This window comes from Malania oleifera, chromosome 9, assembly GCF_029873635.1.
Source record: "Malania oleifera isolate guangnan ecotype guangnan chromosome 9, ASM2987363v1, whole genome shotgun sequence".
Lineage (NCBI taxonomy): Eukaryota > Viridiplantae > Streptophyta > Magnoliopsida > Santalales > Ximeniaceae > Malania > Malania oleifera.
In genome coordinates, this window is record NC_080425.1 from 35,842,976 (window position 1) to 35,866,443 (window position 23,468).

Genomic DNA, 23,468 nt, shown 5'->3' on the forward strand with positions numbered 1-23,468 from the left:
TATTCTAGATACAGTGCAACCACGCATCTGATTTTCAGTGTGGGTATTAAGATAGTCGGCTGGGTAGCTGTGTGCTACTGGTGGATTAATGGACCAGGTGGATTTAGTCGAACTATAGTAAATTGCACAACCCTCGCCAAGGGGTAATCTTGGCATTTGTTATGAAGTTTCCAAAGCTAGACAATGTTCTAAATAAGCATATACATGATTTAAAAACTAAAATAGGCAAAGTCACAAGTTTGATTGTTGGGCAGAGGGATTGTACAATGTATGAGTTTGTACGCTACCCTAACCTTGGGAACTCTCACTTGCAATGATGCTGAATTATCTATTACAGGAAATATATAAATATCTCCTATATTATAGTATTGAGAATATGCTTTATATGTAACTGCTTTTAACTGAAATAAACACATGTTGTCACACACTAATGTAATATCTTCCACCTTACTGAGAAGTGTCTCACCCCAACATACAACCTTTGTTTCAGGTCCTGCAGGATGTCAGTCCTAGTTGCTAGAGGGTATTGGAGTATTGTATTGTGTCTAGATTACGTAATTGTTTTGTGTATGTAATCGACTTAGTTCAGAATGTGTTTTTGGGGATTGTAAGAACAGGTTATGTTTTAAGATCAATAGCATGTATGTGAGGAAACGGTTAGAAACTTTGGTTTGTCTAGTAGATTCCATATGAATGTTAGTGCTTTTCACTATTTTAGATCAGTATAAAACACCCGTATGTCCCTTTTAGGGTGGGTGGTATATGTATGTTTATCAGAGACAGATGTATTATACAGGTGTAGTCACACTCTGGGGCTGTATAAAGGTCCGGGGTGTTACACTTGGAGGCCCATTTTTAAGCCCTTGGAAAATTCAATTTTCAAAATCAAATCAACGATTCTAAGATTAAAAGTTAAAAGAGATATTGGAAATAAAATCTTAAAAAATAGTTAAAATTCATGCTCAGGCTCCTGACTAAGTTTCATCAGGTGACTAATAGATCATATGTTTTTTAAGAAAGGCAAACAAAACCATGACAGGCGCCTCACAAATTTTTCCTATGCGACTGACAAAACATAGTCAGACGACTAACAAATCAATGACTTTTGAAATACGTCGATTTTTAAAGTGACAAGCGACTGACACCTTTTTTGTCAAGCAACTGACCTTCGTAAAATTTGAATTAAAATAGTGTGGGAAACTTTCCAAAAATGTTTGCTTGGGCTCCAAACTTTGTATAAACTTGGGAAATACTCCAAGTAAACTTGGGCAATAAGTAAATTACTTTTAGAACTCTATAATACATGGAAAATCAAAGGATTTTAACAACAACAACTTCTTATAATCAAGCAATTAAAGTCTCTAATTCTCAAGGTTCTCTTGTTCACTTACTCTTGCTAAAGTTATACTGAATTTCTGTTGCTATAACCATTTGGTTCTTGTGCTCTTATTAAGTTTCCTTCAATCTAAAGAAGAACTCGATGATTAATTTCTTGAGCTTCAAATTCATTCTTTATTGATATTTAAATTTGAAGTATATTAGTGCTCTAACTTGTACTAATCAGCTCTATTTTGAGAGTGTCTTTGTACACAAAAAATTATTCTTGTTTCTTGTTGTTTTTTGACGGTTCAGGTTGTTGAATTGTTGGTTTACTAAGCACGGGGTATCGCTTGGAGAGGAGAGCTCTATCCGATTGAAGGAGTGTTGTAAAGGTTTGCTCCGCCCATAAAGAAGTGGTATAGTGGAATCCTTAGGTGTGTTGCCTAAGGCGAGGACGTAGGCTGGTATAGCCGGACCTCGTAAAAATCTTGGTGTTACTTACTTCCCTACTCTCTTTAAATTTCAGCACTTATAAACTGCGTGGTTGTTAATTCAGGTGTAATCCCAAGAGGGGGGGGGGTGAATTGGGTATTTAAATTTACTTTATCACTTAATTCCTATTATAATATTTAGAAAAATATTCACAAATTAGGGAATAATTAGATTTCATTTTATTGAGCTATCTAATGAACTTAATTCAATCCAATTAATTCTAAAGTGCTTGTAATATTTAACAACATACAAACATGTAAGATTAATAATGAAACGCAAGTGAAAATTTAAAAGAGTTAAGGGAAAGAGAGAAGCAAACGCAGTTTTTATGAGGTTCGACCTACCTCGGCCTATGTCCTCGCTTTGAGCAACCCACTCAAGGATTCTACTAATCCTGCTCATTTAACTGGGATGAAGCTTCCCGTTACAGTCCACTGCTTACAAGAGGTGTAGCTTCCTCCTCAACCCGGTTCACAACCTGAACCGTTTATACTATATAATGATTGTGGTTTTTCTTCAAAAACTCAAATGCTTCTACACAAGCTAGTGAGTACAATTGAAATCCTAGTACATACTCAAATGATAATACATGAAGCTCAAAGTGTATGTAAAGATATGATCATTATATGAGGAATGAGATGCTTCACAAATCTACCCTTTAATCAATATCTCCTAAAAATAATTTCTTAAAAATAAATGTTTGGAGATCTTAGGGTTGATTTTAGATCACTTTATGCAAGAATAGAAAATAAGATCATTTTAAAAAATTGGTCTTGAACAATACACAGATCTAAGTTTTTGCTATCAAATAATTTATAAGATTAGATCTTTGAATGAAAATATGTTCTTGAATATTACAAAGATTCAAACAATATTTTTCAAGTACCTTTTGCACCAATAACAAAAATATAACTTGAGTATCACAAGGATTCAAGCTCTATAATACTATTCCCAAAAGATTTTTCAATTAAATAACTATGGGAAAATAGGTTTCTTACTCTCAATAAGATTTTTAGATAAACAAATAATGGAGAAGACAACCATTTAACAAAATATTGAATACTCAATAAAATATTTTTCCAAATTTCAAGATCAAACCAGTTTAGCAAAAGTTGTGCATGTATTCACTTGGATCTTGAAGATGAGAATGCCCAGACAAATATGGATTCTTTGGAGGGCAGGCAAAAGTTTTTAGCCAAGATTCAAAGCTCTTAAATGTATGCCAAAGATTAATGCAATATGCTCAAATCACTCAAGAAGTAGGCAAAAACTGCTGCACTAGGGTTTAAAGGTTATTTTTATATAGTGTTCTCGACCCTAGATTAAGTTTTGACCGTTGGATCAATTAGATTAAATATTTTCCGTGCGTATTCCCGCTGAAGCACCGTTCCGTGTCAGGAGCTTCATCGACGAGAGCACGCATTTGTCGACAGGAACATGAGTTCGTCGACGAGAGAACTATCTTGAGATTTTTGTGCTCTCGGTATTTTCTCGTCGACAAGAACAAAACATTCATCATTGAGTGGCCTTCATGCATTCGTTGATGAGGCCATGGGGTTTTTTGATGAGGCCTCTATTTTTCAGTATTATTTTGCCTCTAAAATGTCCATCAAATCTAGAACAAATGAAAATTAATTTTTCATGAAATGTATGAGTCCTAAGGTCAATCTAGGGTCTATTTGAGCTTTGAATTATATCATATGAAATTTGTAAATACAATCAAATACTAACTACCCATTACACTTGAAAATATTGAAGCTTGCTTCTTCATTTTTTTGATCTTTTGCTCTTTTAGTTCCATGGAATATGCCAGGTTGTATATGCTTTAAGTTCCTCATTGCTTCCATGACTTCCTTATCTTTTGTGTATGCTAAGTTATGATCCTGTTCAAAATCTCAATGCATAGGTCAAATACCAAGTGATTTGTCATTATCAAAATAGGATTGGATTCATAGAGTCAACAATCCCCCCCCCCCCCCTCCCCCTTTTTGATGATGAACCCTACACGAGCAAAAATGAGTTATGCCTAGCAAGGCTCCCCCTAAGATAATGCATGATTTAGATTTTAGCAATACAGTTCATACACAATATAATCCATGCACATTGTAAAATATGCAATTTTGAATCATACACAATATAATCCATTGAATTATACACAATATAATCCATACACCTTGTAGAATATGCAAATTTGAAATATCTCTCCCCCTTTAGATCTCAAAAAAAAAAAAAAAAAAAGATTTCTCTTATACATAGTTATCCCCCTTTATATCTCTCCTTCTTTTGATTCTAAAGGAAAACTATTTTTGCTCCAATACATATTTCTCCCCTTGTTGACATCAACAAAAAGGTATAAAAAATTGTACTAACGTAAATATATTTCATCTTCATAAAAAAAGTAAATTTCTCCCCTTATGTTTCAAAATTTAATTGCAAGATATTTCTCCCCCTATGTTACTTAACTTACCTCTCCCCCTTTCTAAAAGTATAGCTATTTTTTTGAATCAAATTTCAATGTGAACATACACAACATTTAAATTGGCATAAGTATAGATAAGCAATTTTGTGCATGAAAGTTCAAGAAATTCATTGTTGACTTTTTGAGTCCGATTCCTATTTTGATTATGGCAAACCACAGTATCTCATCTGTGTGTAAAGTATTTGAACATGTTTATTTTTCTAAACATGGATGACAAATGAGCAATGGAAGGTGAAAAGCACTTAAATACGCACACCATTCAGTGCAATCCATGAATTTGCAAAGGAGCGGAGCATGAAGTCTCTTGTTTGTTTCAAGTTGTATTGTATTTCATTCTATTTTATTTGAGTCTGTAATAATTAATGCATGGTTGGACTATAAGCTCAAATGATCATAGGGAAATCAATGACCATAGAAAAGAATTCGGTCGACCAACGCCAAGTTTTTAGGCTAAATTAAAAAGTCTAGGTCGTAGATTGACCTTAGGTCCCTAAACATCACATCAAAAGTGTTGACCTTATAGGTCACACCCTGGTTTTGATAATGACAAATACAATTGTATTTAATAAATATCTAGTTCATGTGCAGGTTTATACTAGCATATATTCAAGGGCACATGAAAACTTGAAGACAATTTCATATTTCAAATTGTAATATCTCTAAGTGAATTTTGTCTGTAATAGTAACTAGGCTGTCTGTAATAGTAATTAGGGTTTTTGTTTGTAATAAGCACACACATCACATGCATGATTTATTTTGTAAGCTCGAACCAAACCCTGAATGAAAGAGTACTGTAGAGAGACCTTAGGGTACACCTTCGGTCGACCGAAGGTCGATCGACACCGAACTTTTTCAGTATTTCCAAAACTGGACCTCAAGTGAGCTTAGGACACACACATATGCACATATGTTTATTAGGCACTTGAAATAAACCTTTCTGGGTCAATTCGGGACCGAAATGCACACTTGGTGCACTTTCGGTCGACCGGCCAATTCAGTTCAAATTGGCCCGGTCGACCGAAACCGGTCCGAGTCAACTATTTGACCCGGTCCCGGTCGACCGACCCCTTACAGGTCATTTGACCTCGGTCGACCGAACCCTCTGGGAGTCAACATTTTGACCCCCTGGTCGACCGACCAAAATTGTACTGCAACTACCTGGTCGACTGAAGGGTTTTGGGAAAATTCCCAACAACCCGGTCGACCGAGCCGAGCAGTTCAAAAAGGCCTCGGTCGACCGAACCGCGGTATTTTTGAGAATCGCCCTTGTCCGGTCGACCGACCACTCAGTTCAAAATGCTCCCGGTCGACCGAGCTACTTGAGTCCTGGTCGACCGAACCACTTTTGGTCGACCGGACCTCTCGGGTTGCTCCTATTTTTTTACCGAGGTTAAATTTTTTAAACAGGGTTAAAGTTTCTTAAGTGTCATTAATCTTTTCTGAAAATCCCTAATAAGTCCCCAACGGTCAAAATTTTTAGTATGTCTATATATACTCCTTCATTTGGTGATTTAAGCACTGATTTAGCAAAAAGGATTAGGAAAATCTCTCTCAAGCAAAAATACCTACTTGTGATTCCTACTTGCTCAAATCTTTCCCAAAAGCACTTTAGCTCATTTCTTCAAATCATTTGTAAGTGCTTTGAGTGTATATTCAAACAGGTTTTACTCTCATTGTTTAAGAGTGTTTAAATCGATTTTTCTCTCGAGAGCATAACCTAAGTTTTCTTAGGAGGCTTTGCTAATAAGCCTATTCTAAGAAAACTTGTGGTAAACTTCTGAGTGTTGCATTATCATTGCAACATCTTTGGAAGTGTGTATTTGTTTTGATTTGCAAAAACATATTTCAAGCTTACTCAAATATCTAGTGGAACTTATTGAACAATTTGTGAAAAGGTATTTGTGCTTGTTACACTAATCTTTGTGGTATTATTTATACAAGTAATATAGCATTTACCGAAAACAAAGATTATCTATTTTGCCATTCAAGCATATACATATTCGTATGATTGACTCATTCTATTGATTGATTATGTTGAGGCTTGTTTGATACTCTGTGTGAATACGCTTGATTAAATATTTTAAAGTACACAGATTATTATTGACACTCTCACGTACGTACTACACTGATAGAAAACATAGTTGAGAGTTGACATATTCAGACCACACAGAGCTTACATTTTAAATCACTTGTGGTGTTTGTGTTTGTGCGCATTTGTGGTACAAATCTGCTTTACGTAAAAGCACTCCTGCATTGTACCTTGTGATTGTATATCTGAGAGATTCTAGGCGTGGCCTGAGGGGGCGGTAATCCAGCCCGGTAAGGATTGGTGTAAAGGTTGAGGTCAGCCCTGTGGTAATTTGACCTGGTTTGTATAGGTGCCGCTCCACCCGTTTAAGTGAGCAAGGTATTGTGATAATCCTTGTGCTGGTTAGCCAAGGCGGGGACGTAGGCAGATGGCCGAACCTCGATAACATATCTGCGTGTCATCTTTCCTTTACTGCTTTCTGATGCTTATATGATTGTTTAAACTGCTTTATTTAATTTCTGGTATATTTACATTATTTGCACTAGATTGACCCTAGGCTTGTGAACATACTGCTGCTAGGAGAAATACCTAGAAGATAAAATTTAAAAATACCAATTCACCCCCCCTCTTGGGATCACGGTAAAGCTAACAAAAAGCCCCCTATAATTTAGAAGTTGCAATTATGTGAACAAGGGTGACTTCAAATAAAAATCAAGACCTAAAATGACCATTGAAAGGGTCTCGATCGACCGAACCAGTCTAGTTATAATATGTTGGTCGACCAAACCACTGTTGGCTGAGGAGGTTAAGCCTTGGTTGTAATAACCCGGAAAAAAAAAAAGTTACTAAAAAAAATTGTTAATTAAATAAAATTATTAATCAATTAATTAGTTAAACATTATTAAATTAATGTATTAAATAAAAAATAAAAAGAAATAGTATGAAAAAAAGTAAGACTATTAATTAATTAATTAATTAATTATTATTGAATTAATTAAGTAAACAAATAAAAAGGACTAGTAAAAAAAATTGAAATAAAGATATATAAATATATATATATATATAAGGTTATTGTATAATATAAGTTTAAGTAAATATATACATATATATATATAATATAATATAATATTAAAATAATATATATTAAATGTAATAGGATGGATTGGATTTCAATTTGAAATCCAATCCATCATCTTATTGAAACTGCATTTCTCCCAGCTTCTCTCTGCGTGTCGTCCACTCCTTCATCTCCGTCTCTCTCTCTCTTCAATTTCGTTAGCCTAACAATCACCAATTGGAAAACGGAAGGTACCGTTGGGTTCCTAACTCCGCCACCGACATTTCTACTGGAGCAGATTTTTATTTAAATATGCCATTAAATCGACGATCAGACACCACCACGAGATCCTAGTCGTGATCATCGTCATTTTGACATGAGTAAATTTCTAATTGAGGTTTTCTAGGCCCCACTCCAAAGCGAGAGTGGATTTGGGAAATTGGTGAATTGGCTATATTTAAGGGTATAACTGTTTATTTGGTATTTAAGGATCTATAAAATATTAAAATAATATTTTATTTAGGATTAATTTAATGGAATTAGGATTTTTGACTCAGGGTCCAGGTGAGTGCTGTAGGTATTTTTCAATGTCCTTATTGGCGTGGTTCAAGGAACCAGATAACAAGAAATTATATATTAAAACAGATTTTATGAAATTAAAGGTAATAAATTATGTTATAATATATATATGTTTTGGTGTGAATTATAAAATGCCAACCATGTAAAACTATGATTTATGAGCCTAGGACCACTTATTTAGCTATGTATATGTGGAAATGAACTGATGAAAGTGAAAAGTGATTTCTGATGAATTATTTAAGAAATGAAATGTATTTTCAGCATATAAATGTTAAATGTGGGTTGACCTGTTTTACAGGAATATGTATGAATTTTACTGTTAGATTGTGTGGCATGAGATTCTGTGTAAATATATGTTAAATGTATGAGATGTAGACTAAGTAAGTAAAGTATTGAGAATAAAATATGTTATGGACTATGTTGCTTTTATATGCTAAATACAACCATGTAAATGTAAGACAGTTGAAAGACAGCCACGTTAGCAGATTCTAGCACACTTCTATGAAGACTAACTGATGACAGTTGAAATGAGTTGTAGACTAATTGATGATGGCTAAAGACCAGCTGTAGTATAAAGGAAAGAAATGAAAATGCAATGTAATGGCAATGAAATGATAAAGGAATGAAATGACAAATGTGAATGATGTAATGTTGATGATTACGTAAAGTTAAATGCAATGTAATGTTTAAGTTATGAACATGAACATATGTGTATAATTGAATAATGACATAAAGAATAATGTATTATGATATTAGAAGCATTTATGTATGTAGAACATGTTACGTTTGGGTGGGGTGCACTCTTCGCCTAAGGGCTTGTTGAGTAAGGCAAGTGCACTAGTAGTTTTAGAAGTGGTAGTAGCTGCATAACATACTAGGGTAGAGGGAACCTACTTGTATGGGCGAGTAGATTTCCCTATCCTTAGGGCCTTTTGTGGTAAGCTATTGTTGAACGGTGAGAGTACGAGATCAATCTAACACTTGAGGGCTTATAGAGTAAGGTGAGTGTCTTGGTATGCTTCAGCAATGACCCTAGGGTTGCCTAAGTATCAGAGTAGCGGGGTGCTACTTGTATGGGCCGGTAATCACCCCTATCCTTAGGTAATCTCATGGGTTAAATCTCTGCATGTGATTGATTAGCTTCAGAGAATGATTTCAGTGTTTTGTTAATGATATGAAAAATGTTATTAAAATGATATTTATATACCTCATATTAGCTAGACGCTGTTTTAATATATTGTTTCTTCCCTTACTGAGATGTATCTCACTTGAATATAAATATAATTTTTTTTTCAGGACCTCCTTGAGATCGAGCTTTGAGAGCTCGAAGTTTTATAGCATTTTTGAGAGATATAAGAAAAAAGGAATAAACATTTTAATGATGTTTTTGGGAATGTAGATATTTTATGTTTTATATTTTAAGTCTTCTAGATTTTATGAATGATTGTGAAACATACTGGTGTTGTGAGTACTGGAAGTGTAGGTTATGTTTTTAGAGATATGTATATATGTGAATACAGGTGGATGTATGATTTATGTTAGAATGTAGATGGATGTAGAAAACTTTGGTATTATATTTGTTGGAAGATTATAATTATGTTTTCGAATGCATAAATGATATTAGAATGTGGATTATCAGGTAAATGAATGGATTAGTAGCACTCTAGGCCTATGTATAGGGTCGGGGCGTTATAGATGGTATCAGAGCAATGTCTAGCCGAAAGTGTGATTAGATTCACATCGCCTGGATATGGAAATATTAGAGCTTTAGTTTAGGAATGATTTATACCAGAGTATAAGATTGAGTTGCGATAAGGATAGGGATGCGTAGATTAAGATATCGTAGGAATTCTGAGTTGTGTTTCGTAAGTTTGGGGGCAGAAATCTCTTGATGGTCTTATGTATTTTTCTGAAGAAGTAGCTAGCTTTAGAAAATCATGGCAAATCCAATGATGGTGATGTTTCCAAACAGAGAAATTAGAACTTGGAATTTGAACTCGATGGTTAGGTTAGTTGATTTTAGAGGTTATGGTATCGGGGGAAATTAGTAGATACCACTAGGCAGAGGTGGACGAGCACATGGTTATACGATGGTCCTGGATGAAGCAGATAAAGTTAAGGGGGCATGTATGAATTTATGTTAAAGATGATGATGATTTTATTTAATTATTAATGATGCAAAAATTTATTTGGGAGATATATTTATTGAATGGTATGAGGTATAGTAAATCATAGAATTATAGAAATGAAAGATTAGGTAATGAATTTCGAGAACGAAATTTCATAAAGGAGAGAAGAATGTAATAACCTGGGAAAAAAAGAGTTATTAAAAAAACATTGTTAATTAATTAAAATTATTAATCAATTAATTAGTTAAACATTATTAAATTAATATATTAAATAAACAAATAAAAAGAAATAGTATGAAAAAAATTAAGACTAATTATTAATTAATTAATTATTGAATTAATTAAGTAAATAAATAAAAAAGGAATAGTAAAAAAAATTGAAATAAAGATATAGAAATATATATATATATATATAAGGTTATTGTATAATATAAATTTAAGTAAATATATATTATATATATATAATATATAATATTAAAATAGTATATATTAAATGTAATAGGATGGATTGGATTTCAATTTGAAATCCAATCCATCATCTTCTTGAGACTGCGTTTCTCCCAACTTCTCTCTGCGTGTCGTCCACTCCTCCGTCTCCGTCTCTCTCTCCTCAATTTCATTAGCCTAACGAGCGCCGATTGGAAAATGAAAGGTACCATTGGGTTCCTAGTTCTGCCACTGACATTTCTACTGGAGCGAATTTATCGTGGGAGCAACATAGGATTTTTCACGGTATATTTTGATTTGTAAAACCATGTATTTATAGGCATTCAAAAGGGTTTTCTTATTGCCCAAGTTTACTTTGAGTATTTCCTAAGTTTTTAAAAAGTTTGGAGCCCAAGCAACCAAAATTTAAAAAGTAAAATTTTTGAAAAATATGCCCATTAACAGTGTTCAGTTGTCTGAACTTTCGAGTTCAGTCGTCTAAGGTGGTTTTGCTTTTTAGAAAAATTTCAACTAAAACTTCAGATAAATGAACTTAATCTTCAGTCAATTGAAGACATTCTTCAGACGACCGAGGTCAAGGGTTAGACGTTCAAAGTGTCCAGTTTAGTCTTCTGATGTTCTGCCGTGAATAGTGTTTAGTTGGCTGACAGCTTCGACCCCGCTTCAGTATTTTAGTCATAACGTTTTCTATTCAACTCCAAATTAGGTGTCCTTGGTGTCAAACACAAGCTAAGGGAAAATCCTACAACTTTCATGTTAAACATTTTTTTTTTTTTTAAAAAGGAGTTTTTGATAAAGAGAATTGCACTTCAATGCGGATGTATGAAAAATGACAGCAATTGGGAAATCTTCTTTTTGGTGTTTTTCATTCCAAAAATGATTCTAACCTTTTTGAAACAATTTTTGACCTTATAAAAATATTTTCCAAGCATGTTAAAAGTTATCTAGGTCCAAGTTAACTTAAGAGCTTCATAATATTTCAAACGATATTTAAACATTAAAATACTTACATGAAGACTTCTAAGACTTTTCACATTCTAGGTTCTTGAGTCTTCATGCTTTGTCTTTCTTTGAACTCTTTCTCTTTGCTTTTCTTTTGCTCTTTTGACTTCTCACTTTTCTTTGGCTTATCATCCATGTCCTCATTTTCTTCAAACTTTAAAATATCATCTTTAAATCCATGCTTTGACTCTTTTAACCTTCATTTGATCCTTGTGAGCACTTTGACCTTGCTTTCTTATATATGAGTCCTAAGATAACATTACTCACACAAATACGTTAAATTCCACTTGTTTGTTAGTATCAAAACAAGATAACAAGATTTTAAACCTTGTAAGGCCAACACTAAACAATTAAAAGAATTAAAGGAACATCATGCTATCCCTGAGAAGAAAAAGATTAATAAGGTCTTGAAAATCATTTGTGTTGATTTAGGTATAATCCCAAGAGGGGGGGAGGGGGTGAATTGGGTATTTTAAAAAATCTTTGAAACTTATTCACCACTTAGTCCCTATGTCTAAATTTAACCAATTACTTATTAAGTTTGTCTGAAATTATTCAACAAACATACATGCAATTTAAGTAATAAAATGTAGTGCGGAAAGTAAAGAGATAACGGAAGAGAGAATGCAAACACAATTTTTACGAGGTTCAGCCAACTTGGCCTATGTCTTCACCTTGAGCAACCCACTCAAGGATTCCCCTATAATCCATGCTCTTTAAATTGGGATGGAGCTTCCCTTACAATCCGCTGCTTACAAGAGGTACAACTCCTTCCTAATCTGCTGCTTACAAGAGATATAACTCTCTCCTCAAACTCGGTTCACAACCCGAACTGTCAATACAATGAAATCTGTAAAACACTCAAAGTTGCTTCTAACAAAGCTAGTGAGTACAATTTAAATTCCTAATACATAATCATATGATGAAACTTGAAGCTGAGAATGTATGAAACGATACAATCGTTTATGAATGATATGTTTCAACACGCAAATTCTCTTTTATCAAATCTTCCAAAATATTTGTATGAGTAATATCCTCGAAGACAAGGTGTACAAATATCAAATATGATCTTGTTAAAAAATTTGTCTTGAATATGGCAAAGATCTAAAACAAGAATCTTTCTTTCAAATATTCAATTACACCACGATCTTTGTAGTATGCAATATATATACGATATGTATTCCAAAGATAAAAAACTTAATATATGATTTTCAAAAAATATCCCTCGATAAAATACATTTATGAACACCAAGGATATTTAATCAAGTGTTTTAATATATCTAAAATATAGATCCTTTAATTTAACACACACTTGAATCAAACTATTTAACCAATAACGAAGCCCTTTATCAAGTAGTGAGATTATCTAAATAATCTACATGAAAGTATACTCACTATCTATCGTCCACTCTATTTCAACAATAGATTTTGAAATGAGAAGTTCTTTAAAAAATATATATCAATGGCAAAAGAAAACTTTATTAAGTAATGAACTTGTCAAAACCAATCTCTATATGGTTAGGAACACTCAAGATCAAATTCTCTAAAGATATTCAATAGCAAGTGATGAGATGTGAAGCTCTTGAAAATAATAACTTGAATCACCAAACCTCAATACTAAGTTGAAATCAGGATGTATAAGAGAGATCCCTTTTAGTTTTCTGAGTAGATTTGTCTAAGGAAGATGAATATAGGATGGAGTGCAGGCAATTGTGTAGCGATCAACTCAAGTTTCTCAATTGTCTTTTAATAAGATGTTCTTTTCTCTTCTCGTTTGTCTTAACTTTCGTACTAGGGTATAGATATTCAGTATATATAGTGATCTTGCATTTATAATAGATCTCAACCATTGGATCAAAGAATATCTCCCGAGTTCTTTTAATAAAAATTAAATTTTTAAGTTTTCCCGCAAGTTCAGGAGACTTAGGTCGAAAGCCCAAGCGACTGAAGTTCCTTAAAGTTTCGAAAAAATAACTTTGATACAGGGTCAAGCGACTGAAGTGAGGTTCATGTTCCTAAAGTGACGAGTTTAGGTGCCTAAGGTGAGAAGTTCAGGCGACCGAAATGCCTCGGCCAGGTTCTGTGTTTCACTATTAATTCTTCAGGCGACTGAACTTAATCTTCAGGCTTCTGAAGAAATTCTTCAGGTGACTGAGGTTGAGTTCGGGCTACTAAAGTGGCCATTTCTTGAATTTTTCTTTTCTAATTTAAAATTCCACTTTACTATCTTTCTTGGCTCTTTTATAAGTATTTTCAGGGGTTTTGAAAATATTCCTAAGTCCATGAATGTCTCCTAATGATGTTCATGAAATGCATGAAACCTAAGGTCATTCTAGGTTATGATTTGAGCCTCAAATTAAATCATATGACAATGTAAATACATAAGTTCTAAGTACCCATTCCTATAACGTTCTTGAACTTATTGCTTACATCTTCATTCTTGTACCTTTGAGTTCCAAGGATCTTGCCAAGATATGTATGCTTTACTTTATGGCTTCCATGACTCGTTATCCTTTTGTGCATGCTTAATATAGTTCATGTTCACAAACTCAATGCACAGATCAAATACCAAGTGACTTGTCATTATCAAAATAGGATTGGACTCATAGAGTCAACAATTGCCCCCTTTTTGATGATGACAAGTACACAAGAAAAAAAAAAAAAGATAATGGGTTATGCCTAACAAGGCTCCCCCTCTAATAATGCATTAAATGTGAAATATGCTCACGTTCATACACGAGTTGTTTGGCCAAAACTTTTTTTTTGTTGCTATTATCCTTCTCCCCCTTTGCTTCCAACAATATTTGCTCCTGATATTTATCTAGTGATGCCAACAACATTTTTGCTCCTTTTAATTTTTTAAATTTTTACTCCTTAATTTCTCCCCCTTTTGACATCAATAAAAAGATGTATAAAAAAAATAGTGTATGAGTGTACATAACCTTATGTTCTTCTTCCATTTGAAATCTAAATTTTTAAACTTGTTCAACTATCAGATTTGACCAAGAAAAAAAAATTACTTCTCCCTTTTTTACATCAACCATCCCCCTTACTAATGCATAAATCTGCGTTGTGAAATGTAAGTTGCATTGTGAACATACACAGTGTGTCAAATTTCAAAGTGTATGTGAGGAGATCAGATGTTAATTAATGTGATACCAACTATTCACTTCTTAAATATGCGATGTCGAATGAGAATAAATGAGTTAAGTTTGAAATTTTGAGCAAATTGTGAGTATTAAGCGACGTTGCTCCCCCAGAATTATGTCATCTAAGATAATTCTAGGCAACCTATCGACTATGCATCAAGCCTAATTCTCACCTAATTTGGATAAACCTATCCTCCACAAGTGCTTTCGTGAATATATCTGCCCATTGCTCATCCGTGCATACAAACTCAAATGTCACATCCCCTTTTTTGCACATGATCATGAAGAAAATGATGTCTTATCTCTATATGTTTAGTTCGTAAATGTAATATAGGATTCTTTGAGATGTTTATTGCACTCATATTATCACATCTTATGGGGATTGTTTCATAACTTAATCCAAAATCCTTCAGTTGTTGCTTCAAGTATAAAGTTTGAGCACAACAACTACTTGCCGCTATGTATTCAGCCTTAGTTGTGGAAAAAGCAACTGAATTTTGCTTCTTGGAAAACCAAGAGACTAACGAATGTCCTAAGAAATGACAAGTACCACTTATGCTCTTCCTATCCACTTTGCTGCTCGTAAAATTAGCATAACCCAAGTTGTATACTTAGGATACCATAACCCAAGTTTCACTGCTTTTATTAGGTATCTAAGTATTCGTTTAATTGCTAGCAAGTGTGATTCTTTTGGTGCAGCCTAAAATCTTGCGCATAGACACACACTAAACATTATGTCAGATCTGCTGGTAGTTAGATAAAGTAAACTACCCATCATTCCACGATAAAGCTTGACATCTACTAGTATACCTTGTTCATCTTTGTCTAATTTCAATGAAGTGCTCATAGGTGTACCTAGTATTTTTCCATCTTCCATATTAAGCTTTTTGAGTAGATCTCTAATGTACTTCGATTGATTTATGAATATTCCATGTTTTGCTTGTTTGATCTGAAGTCCTAGGAAGAAATTTAGTTCACCTATCATGCTCATTTCAAATTCATTTTTCATGGTATTAGCAAACTCATTACACAATTCTTTATTTGTAGCGCCAAATATGATGTCATCTACATATACTTGAACTAGGAGAATGTCATCTTTCTTAGTCTTTATGAACAAAGTTGTATCTATTTTTCTTCTTATAAATCCATTTTCTAGTAGAAAACCATTTAGCCTTTCATACCAAGCTCTAGGAGCTTGCTTTAAACCGTACAAGGCTTTTGTCAGTCTATACACGTGATCTAGATTCTTATGGTTTTCAAAACCTGGGGGTTGTTCTACATACACTTCTTCATTTATGTAGCCATTTAAAAATGCGCTTTTGACATCCATTTGATATAACTTGAAATCCTTAAAAGTTGCATATGCAAAAAGCATTCGAATGGATTCCATTCTAGCTACAGGTGCAAAGGTTTTTTCAAAATCTATACCTTCTTCCTGGTTATATCCCTGAGCTACTAGTGTAGCCTTATTTCTCACAACTATCCCATGTTCATCTTTCTTGTTCTTATATATCCATTTTGTTCCAATGATTGACTTATCCTCAGGTCTAGGAACTAATGCCCATACTTTGTTTCTCTCAAATTGATTTAACTCTTCTTGCATGGACAACACCCATGATTCATCCTGAATTGCTTCACTCACATTCCTAGGTTGTTCTTGAGATAGAAATGCAAAATGACTAATCATGTTCCTAAGAGATGATTGAGTGGCTACTCCATGTAATGGTTCACCCATTATTTGATCAATGGGTCCATTATCTAGGTGGTTCATTAACCTCATTTTCAATGTGATTGTTTCAATGGATGGTTCCTTAATTTCATTTTTCTTTTCTAAATCATTTTCAAAGGATAGTTTCTCAAGTTCCTTGTTTATCTCAACTTCATCTTCATCAGCTCTTTTGGAGAAGGGATTTGACTCATCGAACACAACATGAATAGATTCTATAACCGTCAATGTTCATTTGTTATAAACTTTATAGGCTTTACTATCTAAGGTATACCCTAGGAAGATGCCTTCATCAGATTTCACATCAAACTTTCCTAGAAGTTCGTTGTCTCTAAGAACAAAACATTTATAGCCAAAGACATGCAAATATGATATGTTTGGTCTATGGCCATTCCATAACTCATACGAAGTCTTATTAAGTGATGGTCGAATCAGAACTCTATTTAGCACATAGTAGGCGGTGTTCACTGCCTCAGCCTAGAAATACTTAGGTAATTTATGTTCGTTAAGCATAGTTCTGGTCATTTCTTGTATAAACCTATTTTTCCTTTCAACTACACGATTCTATTGTGGTGTTCTAGGGGCTGAAAAGTTATGGGCTATTCCTAATGAATTGGAATAGTCTTCCATGCCTTGATTTTTAAATTCTCTATCCCTATCACTTCGAATTTCGGTGATAGTATATCCTTTTTCATTTTAGATTTTCTTGCACAGGTTTATAAGTTGTTCACATGCTTCATCTTTGTGACCTAAGAATAATGCCTATGTATATCTTGAAAAATCATCAACTATGACAAATGTGTATGATTTTCCTCCTAAACTTTGAATTGGCTTTGGTCCAAATAAGTCTAAGTGTAGCATTTGGAGTGGCCTAGTAGTGGAGATTTCTTTTTTCTTCTTAAAGCTTGATCTTGCTTTTTTTCTTAGTTGACACGCATCATAGATTTTATCTTTCACGAATTTTTTCTTAGGCAGTCCCTTAACTAATTCTTTCTTAACAAGTTTTAAGATTAAATCCATGTTTACGTGTCCTAGTCTCCTATGCCAAATCCAACTAATTTCATTCATAGCAGAGAAGCATGTCACACTTCGTGATGTTAAGTTATCAAAGCTAGTGGTATAAACGTTTTCATGACTCTTAGCAGTGAACAATATCTTATTATCAGTTTTGTGTTCTACTATGCATTTGTCATGTTCAAAAGATACTTTGTAACCTTTATCACACAGTTGGCTGATACTCAATAAGTTGTGCTTTAAACCCTCAACCAGTAAAACATCAATAACTAATGACAAATCATTACCAACTTTACCTACACATGTGATCCTTCCCTTAGCATTATCTCCAAAAGTGACAAATCCTTCATCCTTAGGTGTGATGGATGTGAACTTCGCTTTATCACCGGTCATGTGACTTGAACATCCACTATCCATATACCATCTATCTTTTGAGGATGATGATCTTAAGCATATCTACAAGACACCATCAGACAACTAGCTTTGGTACCCAGATTTTCTTGGGTCTAGGGGGGTTAGTGCTAGATTCTCCTTTTACCTTCCATACTTTCTTAATTTTAACATCCTTATTTTTGAAAAGACAATCAAATTTTATGTGACCCAAACTTTTACATTTAAAACATGTAATATGTCTATGGTAATCTTTAGTTGGAACATATGATTTTGACTCTCTTATAAAATATCTCATGTAAAGATGTCTCTTCTTTAGATTTTCTTTCCCATTAAAACCAAACCCTTCCTTTTCTAGGGAATTTCTTTAAGATCCTAGGAGTTTTCCAAAATTATTTTGTCCTTTAGTAAATTTACCAATAATTTCATATTTATCTTTCAAATCCTTTTCTAACTCTTTAATTTTCAAATCTTTGTTTTTTATGAAGGATGCATGAAATTCATTTTGGTGTTCAACTAAACTTGAAAGTTCTTTGACTTTACTTTTCAACTCAGAAAATTTCTTTGTTTTCTTCTCAAAAATTTTAATAGAGTACAAGTATTCTTGTTTCAATTCATCATATGAAATCATATCATTTTCATTTTCATAGTCACTAGAATAATAAGAAGATGATGAAAATGATGATTGTACCTCAAGGTCATCATGTGTCATTAGACAGATTGGCAATCTCATCGTCGCTGGATTCAGATTCTGAACTGATAGTGCCGTGTGTATCCCAACTGACTTTCAGTGCCTTCTTCTTGTTCTTTGAGGCTTTCACTAGTTTGGGACACTCAGGCTTGATGTGTCCAACCTTTCTGCAGTTGTAGCATGTTGGAGGATCTTCCTTCTTTTTCTTCATGCTTGACTCTCCTCTTTCTGATTTTGAGTTCTGGAATTTTCTGTTGAACTTCTTACTCTTTTTTAATAACTTCTCGAACTTCTTTGTTAGCAAGGCCATGTCGTCATTTGATTCTGAGTCACTTACCTCACTAGAGCTGTGAGATGTTGCCTTAAGCGCTGTGGCTTTCTTTGCCTCATTTTGTTCACTTTTTCTCTCATTTATGGAAAGCTCACAAGTGATGAGCGATCCAATGAGTTCATCTACCGACATCTCCTTGAGATTTCTCCCTTCTGCTATTGCTGTAGCTTTTGCTTCCCACAATGGAGATACTCCCCTGAGTATTTTCCTGATCATTTCATAAGTAGCGTAAGTCTTTCCAAGTGCATTTAAAGAATTAATGATGTGTGTGAATCTAGTGTACATGGATTGTATAGATTCATCTGCAATCATTCTAAATGCTTTATATTCACTGGTGAGCATGTTTATCCTACTGTCTTTGACTTCCTTAGTGCCTTCATATGTGACTTCTAAATTTTCCTAAATTTCTTTAGCCGAATTACATGCCATTACCCTATTAAATTCATTTACACCTAATGTATAGAAAAGCAAGTTCATCGCAGTAGCATTTATTTGCATTGATTTCCAGTCCTCTTCAGTATATTCATCTTCAGTTTTAGGTACATTTACCTTATCAATTATTTTCATGGGAATATGATTTCCCTTAGTCACTATTTTCCATACCTTCCAATCTACGTTCAATAGATATATGCTCATCCTACGTTTCCAATAGAGGTAGTTTACACCACTGAAAATTGGTGGTCTAGTGGATGAGTGTCCCTTACCAAATGGAGTTACACCAATGTGTCACATGTGCTCTTTTTACAAATAAACTATTAAGTCTATGTAAACCCGCTCTGATATCAAATGTTGATTTAGGTGTAATCCCAAGAGGGTGGAGGGGGGGGGGGTGAATTGGGTATTTTAAAAAATCTTTGAAACTTATTCACCATTTAGTCCCTATGTCAAAATTTAACCAATTACTTATTAAGTTCATGTGAAATTATTCAACAAACATACACGTAATATAAGTAGTAAAAGTAGTGCGGAATGTAAAGAGATAAGGGAAGGGAGAATGCAAACACAGTTTTTACGAGGTTCAGCCAACTCGCCATACGTCCTCGACTGGAGTAACCCACTCCAGGATTCCACTATAATCCTTGGTCGTTAAATTGGGACGGAACTTCCCTTACAATCCGCTGCTTACAAGAGATACAACTCCCTCCTAATCCGCTGCTTACAAGAGATACAACTCTATCCTCAAACCCAGTTCACAACTTGAACCGTGAATACAATGAAATCTGTAAAACACTCAAAGTTGCTTCTAACAAAGCTAGTGAGTATAATTCAAATTCCTAATACATAATAATATGATGAAACTTGAAACTCAGAATGTATGAAATGATACAATCGTTTATGAATGATATGCTTCAACATGCAAATTCTCTTTTATCAAATCTTCCAAAATATTTGTATGAGTAATATCATTGAAGACAAGGTGCACAAATATCAAATATGATCTTGTTAAAAAATTTGTCTTCAATATGGTAAATATCTAAAATAAGAATCTTTCTTTCAAATATTCAATTACACCACGATCTTTGTAAAATGCAATATATATATATATATATATATATATACACACACAGTATGTATTCCAAAGATAAAAAACATAATATATGATTTTCAGAAAATATCCCTCAATAAAATATATTTGTGAACACCAAGGATATTAAATCAAGTGTTTTAATATATCTAAAATATAGATCCTTTAATTTAACACACACTTGAATCAAACTATTTAACCAATAACGAGGTCCTTTATCAAGTAATGAGATTATCTAAATAATCTATATGAAAGAATACTCACTATCTATCGTTCACCCTATTTCAACAATAGATTTTTAAGTGAGACGTTCTTTAAAAAATATATATCAATGGCAAAAGAAAACTTTTTGAAGTAATGAACTTGTCAAAACCAATCTTTATATGGTTAGGAACACTCAAGATCAAATTCTCTAAAGATATTCAATAACAAGTGATGAGATGTGAAGCTCTTGAAAATAATAACTTGAATCACCAAACCTTAATACGAAGTTGAAATTAGGATGTATAAGAGAGATCCCTTTTAGTTTTTTGAGTAGATTTGTCCAAGGAAGATGAATATAGGATGGAGTGTAGGCAATTGTGTAGCAATCAGCTTAAGCTTCTCAATTCTCTTTCAATAAGATGTTCTCTTCTCTTCTCGTTTGTCTTAGCTTTCGTACTAGGGTTTAGATATTTAGTATATATAGTGATCTTGCCTTTAGAATAGTTCTCAACTGTTGGATAAAAAAATATCTCACGAGTTCTCTTAATAAAAATTAAAATTTTAAGTTTTCCCGCAAGTTCAGGTGACTAAAGTTCCTTAAAGCTTCAAAAAAATAACTTGGATACAGGGTCAGGCGACTGAAGGAAGTGACGAGTTTAGGCGCCTATGGTGACAAGTTCAGGTGACCGAAGTGGCTCGGTCAGGTTCTGTGTTTCACTATTAATTCTTCAGGCGACTAAACTTAATCTTCAGGCTTCTGAAGAAATTCTTCAGGCGACTGAGATTGAGTTCGAGCTACCGAAGTGGCTATTTCCTGAATTTTCTTTCTAATTTAAAATTATGCTTTTCTCTCTTTCTTGGCTCTTTTATAAAAGTATTTTCAAGGGTTTTGAAAATATTCCTAAGTCCATGAATGTCCCCTAATGATGTTCATGAAATGCATGAAACCTAAGGTCATTTTAGGTTTTGATTTGAGCCTCAAATTAAATCATATGACAACGTAAATACATAAGTTCTAAATACCCATTCCCATGGCGTTCTTGAACTTACTGCTTGCATCTTCATTCTTGTACCTTTGAGTTCCATGAATCTTGCCAAGATATGTATGTTTTACTTTATGGCTTTCATGACTCGTTATCCTTCTGTGCATGCTTAATATAGTTACTGTTCACAAACTTAATCACAGATCAAATACTAAGCGATTTTTCATTATCAAAATAGGATTGGACTCATAGAGTCAACAATTTTCTTGAAGAGAAAAATTGAAAACTATTCTGTAATGATTTTCAAACCCACAAATGAAAGAGAAAACTGAAATCAACCCTTAGGAGTTAAAAGAAATAAATTATTCAAAAAGGGTTCATCTTATAAATCTTGTTGCCATGCTTCATTAGGTAGAAGTAGAACAAACAAGTGTATCATTCGTATGCATATAAAACTTGCTTATACATTGGAAAGAAAGGGCACATTAAATACACTTGTGTTAGGTAGAGGTGTCAAAGGCATGGATAAAGAAATGGAGTGGGTTGTCATGAAAGCAAACCCCTTAAGACCTAAGAAAAAATGGATTTAAATTAATATTACCAAATTAGTTAATTCTTCTTTAGACCCTAGGGCTAGATTTAGGGGTTAGTAATGACATTAGGCTTGGGAAGTGGCTTAGGTTTAAAATGAAGAAGCTTTGTATGCATATCCACTTCCAAATGGACAAGGCTACTATGCCTAGTATATAATTCAAAATGCTTAATCCACACTTAAATATAAACATATTAAGCTAAGCATACCTTGTCCACTCATAATGAATACTCTTTTGAACCGAACAGAAATTTCAATTGATAAGAGTATTTATCCAAATTCGCTTCACAAGCTCTCAATCCTTCAAGTCAAATCCTTAGAGCTTTGTATCTTCTTAGTTAAGTGAAATGGCTAATATGATGGCCATAGGTTTCAACATATATGAAAATGCAATAACTAAGAAACCAATGCATGAATGTTAAGAAAGAAAAGCCATTTGAACTTGAACCTCTCACACGTATTGAGATTCATAAGAAAAGAGGCAGACATAGGCTTATCACCTTAGTGACTTTTTTGTCCGATAAGCCTAAAGCATTCATCGCCAAGCTCAAACCATCGAAAATCTTAAAAATCTTGGCTAATGGAATTAGAAAATTATGTAAAGGCATAAAATGGAGTAGGGCAGGAGTATTACACTTTCATGTCTATACAGATTAAATGCTCTCATTATCTAATAAGATTCATGCCCATATGCCTTAATGAATAACAATATTACACTGAACTCAAAAATATCCTCTATTCTCTACTATATATTTATATTCTTTAATGGATAGATTATATTTTATGAATTGTTGATTGCTACCTGATTGCATGCGTAGTCTAGAATGCCTCCTCCATGGTAGATGCGGTGATGTGAACTGCATGCTGGTAGTTGATTTTAGGTTGTTGCATGATTCATAAGTATATTTTGTTGAAAACAACTAGTTATTAGGTACATGTTTTATGGCAAAATGTCTGATATACAGATGGCGTGTTGCCGAAATTTTGTTAAAATTTTTCCGAGTAAAACCATGTACAAAGATGATTATGATAAAATGAATATTAAAATATTCTTAAAAAGATGAGTGAAAACTCAAATAGATAATTAAATTTCATCCTTACATAATCATCATATACTTAAGGGGATTTAAGCTCTATCCCTAAGAAAAGAGCATAAAGACTCATGTGCATCAAGCCTTGCTTTTTGAATATGGAGGCTCTTCTGAAAACCTGGAACATTATATATAGCTCTTAAAGATCTACAAATAGATATGGACTGTTCTAAGGTTTATGAACTCTAGAGTATGCCTTAATATCTCTTTTCTGATGCATGTGTGATCCATAGGGATA